Below are 8,528 nucleotides of genomic sequence, written 5' to 3'. Positions count from 1 at the left end.
GCGTTGATTCTTTGATTATGGGTTATCAAGATCAACGGCAGGTTCAATTTCTATATCATTATCATTGCTAGGTTGAGCATCAACATGAACATTATCGTTAACATTATCACTAGTTTCAGGTTCGTTACCAGATTGTGTTTCAGCGTCAGAAATAGAAATATCATTTGGATTCTCAGGTGTTTCAGTAATAGGTTCATGTAACACCCCGAGACCGTTGCGCCAGGTGTCTTCTACTTATTCGTTGTTGTTGCCTTGTCATTTGGTTGCGTGTCATGCATCTCATATCATGTCATCATGTGCATCTCATTTGCATACATGTTCGTCTCATGCATCCGAGCATTTTCCCCATTGTTCGTTTTGCAATCTGGCACTCCTACGTCCTCCGGCGTACCCCTCTTGTCTCTTTTCGTGTGCGGGTGTTAAACATTCTCGGAATGGACCGAGATTTGCCAAGCGGGCTTGGTTAACCACCGGTAGACCGCCTATCAAGTTTCGTGCCATTTGGAGTCAGTTTGATACTCCAACGGTTAACCGGGGAACCGTAAAAGCCTCATGTGTGTTGCAGCCCAACACCCCTCCAAAAGTGGCCCAATAACCCATCCTAACCCCCTCCATCCTCTCGGTCATTCGATCACGATCGCTTGGCCGAAAACCGCTCCTCATTTGGACTCTCCTAGATCCCTCTACCTATATATATGTCCTCTCCCCTGAAATTTTCACGGATGAACCCTAACCCCGCTCCTCTCGCGCCGTCGGACATGTCCGCACCGCTCCCCCGCCGAATCACATGCCGCCACGCGTCCCATCCGGCCTCCCCACCGCCGCGGCCCACGGAGCCCGCGCGAGGCCCGCCCGGGCCCGAGGCCCCGCGTCGCCACTCAGATCTCGCGCCGCCCGGCTCCCTCCGTCGCCGCCGGATGTAGCGCCGCCGCCCGCCACCTTGCCCCGCTGCAGTGCCACGCCTTGCCTTGCGCCGGACACCATCCGAGCTCGCCGGAGCACGAGATCGTCGCCCCCGTCGACCCAGCGCTTCCCCGCCACCGACTCAGGACGCCTCCGCCTCGATCCGAACCAAGGAGGGACCCCGGTGTCCGTCCGCTCCCGGATCCGGCCATCCTGGTCGCCGGAGCACCGGTGTACGCCGTCGCCGCCGTGCGGGATCGGAAGGAGCCCCGATCCACCATCGCCGTTGACTGCAACCCCACGCTGGGCCAGGCCTAGATTCCGCGCCCGTTGGCCCACTCTCCTTGCCCTCCTAACCGGGTCGAAGCCCAGGGTGAGCATCTGCTAAATCTCGCCCGAGCATCCTATATCTATCCTTCGCTTACCTGTTTTTTTGCTAAGTCCCTAGATCCTGATATTTTTATGCCTCATTTGACCTATCATATCTCGGTGACCGTAGCTCCGGTTCATGTGCATGATATATCAAAATGTTCATCATGATGTGCTCTTCATTTCATTCCATTGTGCCATGCTTGTTTGAGTCCATCTTGATGCCCAAATGATTGTTGCGAGAGTGCTTCATAATGTGAGTTCCTGATTCTTATCAGATTATGAGCATTTGTCATTTTTGCCATGATTATTGTGTGCTGCATATGAGCTTGAGCTCTACATGTGTTTTGGGATATGCCATGCCATCTTTACAGGGGTATATACCACGTATTTTTGTGATCAATGTGGTTACTAGCACATGCATGCAAAGTAACTCTCGAGATGTTGCTGATTTCAGGGACTTAGAATTTCACTAAGTCATTTCCCTGATGTTATTTTTATGCCATGTATTCATGTTGCTACAGAGTGATCCATGCTTCTTTTGTGTATGTTCAGTAAGGATGATTTTGACATATGGTTATGCTCTATCCATCCATGTCCTTTTTTGAATTTATGGAGTGCCCTAGCCTGACTCAATCTTGCTCTACTTCTGCTATAAAATGTTCCTGGCAGATTGTTTACGTGTTAATCAATTTTGCCAAGGTTGTTGTAGTTCATCCATGCATGTTATGAACTTGTTCTTGCTTTGTTTAGCTTCTTGAACATGTCTTATTACTGGTAATATGCTTAGCTTGTCATGCAATGCCTTGTGTTGGGTGCATCGAGCTCGCAAACATGCCTTCATAATTCTGTTTATGCCATGTCCAGTTTTCTACTAAGTCTGAATCTGTTAACGAAACTTGCTATGTTTACATGGGTGCCATCATATCTTCTGATCCTTTTTGGCTTATGGTCAGTAAGGGACTTTTGTTATATGCTTTGATTAGATCCATGCCATGCCTTTTTTGCTATGTTATGTTCCTGTAGCATGTTGTTATCTTGCTCTAAACATTGCTTCCTGATGTTAATTCCTGACATGTTATTTTCACTAAGTCTGTGAAGCTGATATCTTTTGCACTTTTGCCATGCTTGTTTGAACCTGCTCTTGTGTGATTTAGCCGTAGCTTAGTGTTCATCGTTTGTCAAGCATCTTGAGTAGATCACTGCCATGTGATTTGTTGCTATGTTGGAGTGCAGTAGCTTAGTTTCTTGTTGCATTCTAGATGGCATCATGATGTTAATCGCAGAATTGTGCCATTATTGTTTGCTTGCCATTTGCAAACCGTGCATCCGATTCTGGTGATCTTTATATCGATTTCGACCAAAATCAACTCATCTTTCCAACGGCACTCTTGGTTTGCCAGGTTGAGGCCTGGTTCAATCTTTCCTGTCTGAAGCCTGCATACGCAGTGCATAGCATTCCGCATACCAGGCCATGTTTTGCATCATGTTGCTTGCGCATTGCACCGTGGTTGACTGTGGTTTCTTTTGCTTGTGCTCTTACTTTGGGTAGAGCCGGAGACAAGTTCGTGCCCGAGGAACCCATTGAATACGCTTACGAGGATCAGGCTTTCGTCAACTCGGAGAACTTTGCAGGCAAGATGACCATACCCTCGAAATCACTTCTATCTTTGCTTGCTAGTTGCTCGCTCTATTGCTATGCCGCGATACCTACCACTTGCTATATCATGCCTCCCATATTGCCATGTCAAACCTCTAACCCACCTTGTCCTAGCAAACCATTGTTTGGCTATGTTACCGCTTTGCTCAGCCCCTCTTATAGCGTTGCCAGTTGTAGGTGAAGATGGAGTTTGTTCCATGTTTGGAACATGGATATGTTGGGATATCACAATATCTCTTATTTAATTAATGCATCTATATACTTGGTAAAGGGTGGAAGGCTAGGCCTTATGCCTGGTGTTTTGTTCCACTCTTGCCGCCCTAGTTTCCGTCATACCAGTGTTATGTTCCTTGATTTTGCGTTCCTTACACGGTTGGGTGTTATGGGGACCCCTTGACAGTTCACTTTGAATAAAAATCCTCCAGCAAGGCCCAACCTTGGTTTTACCATTTGCCTCACCACCACCTACCCTTCGCTCGGGTCGGCCGGCTCGAGGGTCATCTTTATTTTAGCCCCCCTGGGCCAGTGCTTATCCAAGTGTTGGTCCGAACCGAGCCGCCTGCGGGGCCACCTCGGGGAAACTCTAGGTCTGGTTTTACTCATAGCTTGTCTCATCCGGTGTTGCCCTGAGAACGAGATATGTGCAGCTCCTATCGAGATGTCGGCGCATCGGGCGGTCTTGCTGGTCTTGTTTTACCATTGTCGAAATGTCTTATAACCGGGATTCTAAGTCTGATCGGGTCTTCCTAGGAGAAGGAATATCCTTCGTTGACCATGAGAGCTTGTGATGGGCTAAGTTGGGACACCCCTGCGGGGTTTTGAAATTTCGAAAGTCGTGCCCGTGGTTATGGGTAGATGGGAATTTGTTAATGTCCGGTTGTAGAGAACTTGAAACTTAACTTAATTAAAATGCATCAACCGCGTGTGTAGCCGTGATGGTCTCTTCTCGGCAGAGTCCGGGAAGTGAACATGGTTTTGGAGTTATATTTGAACGTAAGTAGTTTCAGGATCACTTCTTGATCACTTCTAGTTCATGACCGTGCTTTGCTTCTCTTCTCGCTCTCATTTGCGTAAGTTAGCCACCATATATGCTAGTGCTTGCTGCAGCTCCACCTCACTACCTTTTCCTACCCATAAGCTTAAATAGTCTTGATCATGAGGGTGTGAGATTTCTGAGTCCCCATGACTCACATATTACTTCCAAAACCAGTTTTCAGGTGCCGATGATTCCAGTGCAGGTGACGCAGTCGAGCTCGAGTGGGAGCTCGATGAAGATCGTGTTCGTTGTGTTGTTTCGTTTCCAGTTGATCAGTAGTGGAGCCCAGTCGGGGCAATCAGGGATCTATGAATTAGGGGTTGTCTTTCTTTATTTGGTTCCGTAGTCGGACCTTGTTTGTATTCTGGATGATGTAATGCTATATTTATGTATTGTGTGAAGTGGCGATTGTAAGCCAACTCTTTATCCCTTCTTATTCAGTACATGGGATGTGTAAAGATTACTCCTCTTGCGACATGTCTACTATGAAGTTATGCCTCTAAGTCGTGCTCCGACACGTGGGAGATATAGCCGCATCGTGGGTGTTATAGTTCACTAGAAGCATGCAAAATCCTATCATTTTTATTTTTCTTCCTTTTAGAAGGACTAGGTGCATCTATATTATTTATCTGAGAATCTTGCTCAATTCTCTTAGGGTGGTCTCCAGGATACAAAGGTTCCTGAGTCATCTTACCACCTCTAGTCATAACTCTAACAACATTATCATTATTCTTACTATTCAATTCATTGAGCAAATCATTTTGAGCTTTAAGTACTTGTTCTACTTGAGTGGTAACCATAGAAGCATGTTTACTAATAAGTTTAAGTTCGCATTTGACATTAGCCATACAATCACCCAAGTGCTCAAGCATATCAGCACTTCATTTTAATTCTCTACCAAAATAAGCATTGAAGTCTTCTTGCTTAACCATAAATTTATCAAACTCATCTAAGCATGGGCTAGCAAACTTAGTAAATGGGATTTCAGCTTTATCATATCTATAGAGAGAATTTACCTTTACTACCTGTGTTGGGTTATCAAGACCATGTATTTCTTTAGTAGAAGATGGATTAAAATTATGCATTTCTTTGACAGGCGGTAAAATAAGACCATGTATTTCTTCAATAGGAGGTAAATTCTTAACATCTTCAGCTTTAATATCCTTTTCTTTCATGGATTTCTTTGCCTCTTGCATATCTTCTGGACTGAGAAATAGAACACCTCTCTTCTTCGGAGTTGGTTTAGGAATAGGCTCAGGAAATGTCCAATTATTTTCATTAGTCAACATATTATTTAATAGAATTTCAGCTTCATCCGGTGTTCTTTCCTTGAAAATAGAACCAACACAACTATCCAGGTAATCTCTGGAAGCATCGGTTAGTCCATTGTAAAAGATATCAAGTATTTCACTTTTCTTAAGAGGATGATCAGGCAAAGCATTAAGTAATTGGAGAAGCCTCCCCCAAGCTTGTGGGTGACTCTCTTCTTCAATTTGCACAAAATTATATATGTCCCTTAAGGCAGCTTGTTTCTTATGAGAAGGGAAATATTTAGCAGAGAAGTAATAAATTATATCATGTGGACTACACACACAACCAGGATCAAGAGAATTAAACCATATCTTAGCATCACCCTTTAGTGAGAAAGGAAATATTTTAAGGATATAAAAGTAGCGAGTTCTCTCATCATTAGTGAACAGGGTAGCTATATCATTTAATTTAGTAAGATGTGCCACAACAGTTTCAGTTTCATAGCCATAAAAAGGATCAGATTCAACCAAAGTAATTATATCAGGATCAACAGAAAATTCATAATCCTTATTAGTAACACAGATAGGTGAAGTAGCAAAAGTAGGGTCAAGTTTCATTCTAGCATTAAGGGATTGTTGCTTCCATTTAGATAATAACCTCTTTAGATCATATCTATCATTGCAAGCAAGAATAGCTCTAGTAGATTCTTCATCCAGAACATAACCCTCAGGCACAACAGGTAATTCATATTTATTAGGGGGAGAGTCTTCATCATCACTTTCATCAATATTATCAGTTTCAATAATTTCATTCTCTCTAACCCTAGCAAGTTGTTCATCAAGAAATTCACCAAGTGGCATAGTAGTATCAAGCATAGAAGTAGTTTCATCATAAGTATCATGCATAGCAGAAGTGGCATCATCAATAATATGCGACATATCAGAATCATTAGCAGAAGCAGGTTTAGGTGTCGCAAGCTTACTCAAACAGAAGGTGAATCAAGTGCAGAGCTAGATGGCAGTTCCTTACCTCCCCTTGTAGTTGAGGGATAAATCTTGGTTCTTGGATCTTTCAACTTCTTCATAATGATAAGCAGATATAAATCCCAAGTGACTCAAAGAATAGAGCTATGCTCCCCGGCAACGGCGCCAGAAAATAGTCTTGATAACCCACAAGTATAGGGGATCACAACAGTTTTTGAGGGTAGAGTATTCAACCCAAATTTATTGATTCGACACAAGGGGAGCCAAAGAATATTCTCAAGTATTAGCAGCTGAGTTGTCAATTCAACCACACCTGGAAACTTAATATTTGCAGCAAAGTATTTAGTAGCAAAGTAATATGATAGTAGTGGTAACGGTAGCAAAAGGTAATAATAACAAAAGTAATGTTTTTGGTATTTTTTAGTGATTGTAACAATAGCAACGGAAAAGTAAATAAGCGGAGAACAATATATGGAAAGCTCGTAGGCAATGGATCGGTGATACAGAATTATGTCGGATGTGGTTAATCATGTAACAGTCATAACCTAGGGTGACACAGAACTAGCTCCAATTCATCAATGAAATGTAGGCATGTATTCCGAATATAGTCATACGTGCTTATGGAAAAGAACTTGCATGACATCTTTTGTCCTACCCTCCCGTGGCAGCGGGGTCCTAGCGGAAACTAAGGGATATTAAGGCCTCCTTTTAATAGAGTACGGACCAAAGCATTAACACATAGTGAATACATGAACTCCTCAAAGTACGGTCATCACCGGGAGTGGTCCCGATTATTGTCACTTCGGGGTTGCCGGATCATAACACATGGTAGGTGACTATAGACTTGCAAGATAGGATCAAGAACTCACATATATTCATGAAAACATCATAGGTTCAGATCTGAAATCATGGCACTCGGGCCCTAGTGACAAGCATTAAGCATAGCAAAGTCATAGCAACATCAATCTCAGAACATAGGGGATACTAGGGATCAAACCCTAACAAAACTAACTCGATTACATGATAAATCTCATCCAACCCATCACCTTCTAGCAAGCCTACGATGGAATTACTCACGCACGGCGGTGAGCATCATGAAATTGGTGATGGAGGATGGTTGATGATGACGATGGTGACAGATTGCCCTCTCCGGAGCCCCAAACGGACTCCAGATCAGCCCTCCCGAGAGGTTTTAGGGCTTGGCGGCGGCTCTGTATCGTAAAATGCGATGAATCCTTCTCCTTTATTTTTTCTCCCCGAAAGTGAATATATAGAGTTGGAGTTGAGGTCGGAGGAGCTTCAGGGGGCCCACGAGGTAGGGGCCGCGCCCAGGGGGGCAGGCGCGCCCCCACCCTCGTGGCTAGGGTGTGGGCCCCCTGGTCTTGATCTTTTGCCAGCATTTTTTATTATTTCCGAAAAGACGCTCTGTGGAGTTTCAGGTCATTCCGAGAACTTTTGTTTCTGCACATAAATAACACCATGGCAATTCTGCTGAAAATAGCGTCAGTTCGGGTTAGTTCCATTCAAATCATGCAAGTTAGAGTCCAAAACAAGGGCAAAAGTGTTTGGAAAAGTAGATACGACGGAGATGTATCAGAAGCTACCGCTGAAGAGTTGAAGATGCTACAATACAATGCACAAGCTTGTGATATTATCTTCAACGAATTGTGCCCCGAAGAATTCAACAAAATCAGCTGTCCTGAGAATGCAAAGGAAATTCGGGATACTTTGATTGATATGCACGAAGGTACCGACTCCGTCAAGGCATCCAAATTGGATGTGCTTCAAAGTCAACTTGACAAGTTCAAACTGAAGGATGGTGAAGGTGTCGCCGAAATGTATTCTAGGATTGTTCTCATCACAAATGAGATTGCCGGCTTAGGAAGTGAAGAGATGACCGACAAATTCATTATCAAGAAGATCCTAAGAGCCTTGGATGGAAAATATGATATTGTGTGCACATTGATCCAAATGATGCCCAATTACAAAGATCTCAAGCCAACGGAAGTCATTGGAAGAATTCTTGCTCATGAGATGTCACTCAAGGATAAGGAAGAGCTTCACAACAAGTCAAGTGGTGCTTACAAAGCCTCATGTGATGCTCCCACATCATCAAGTGAGAAACAAACCTGCAATGAAGAATTGAGCCTAGTGGTAAAGAACTTCAACAAGTTCTACAAGAGTAGAAGCAAAGAAAGAAGTTCCAAGTCAAGGTCCTACAATGACAAAAGATCTTCTAGTCGTGAGCGTAATTTCTACAATTGTGGAAGACCCAGACACTACTCCAATGAGTGTATGGCTCCCTACAAAAGAAGAGAAGATTCTC

This window comes from Triticum aestivum, chromosome 3A, assembly GCF_018294505.1.
Source record: "Triticum aestivum cultivar Chinese Spring chromosome 3A, IWGSC CS RefSeq v2.1, whole genome shotgun sequence".
NCBI classification, from domain to species: Eukaryota; Viridiplantae; Streptophyta; class Magnoliopsida; order Poales; family Poaceae; genus Triticum; species Triticum aestivum.
Note: the sequence above shows the minus strand (reverse complement) of the source record.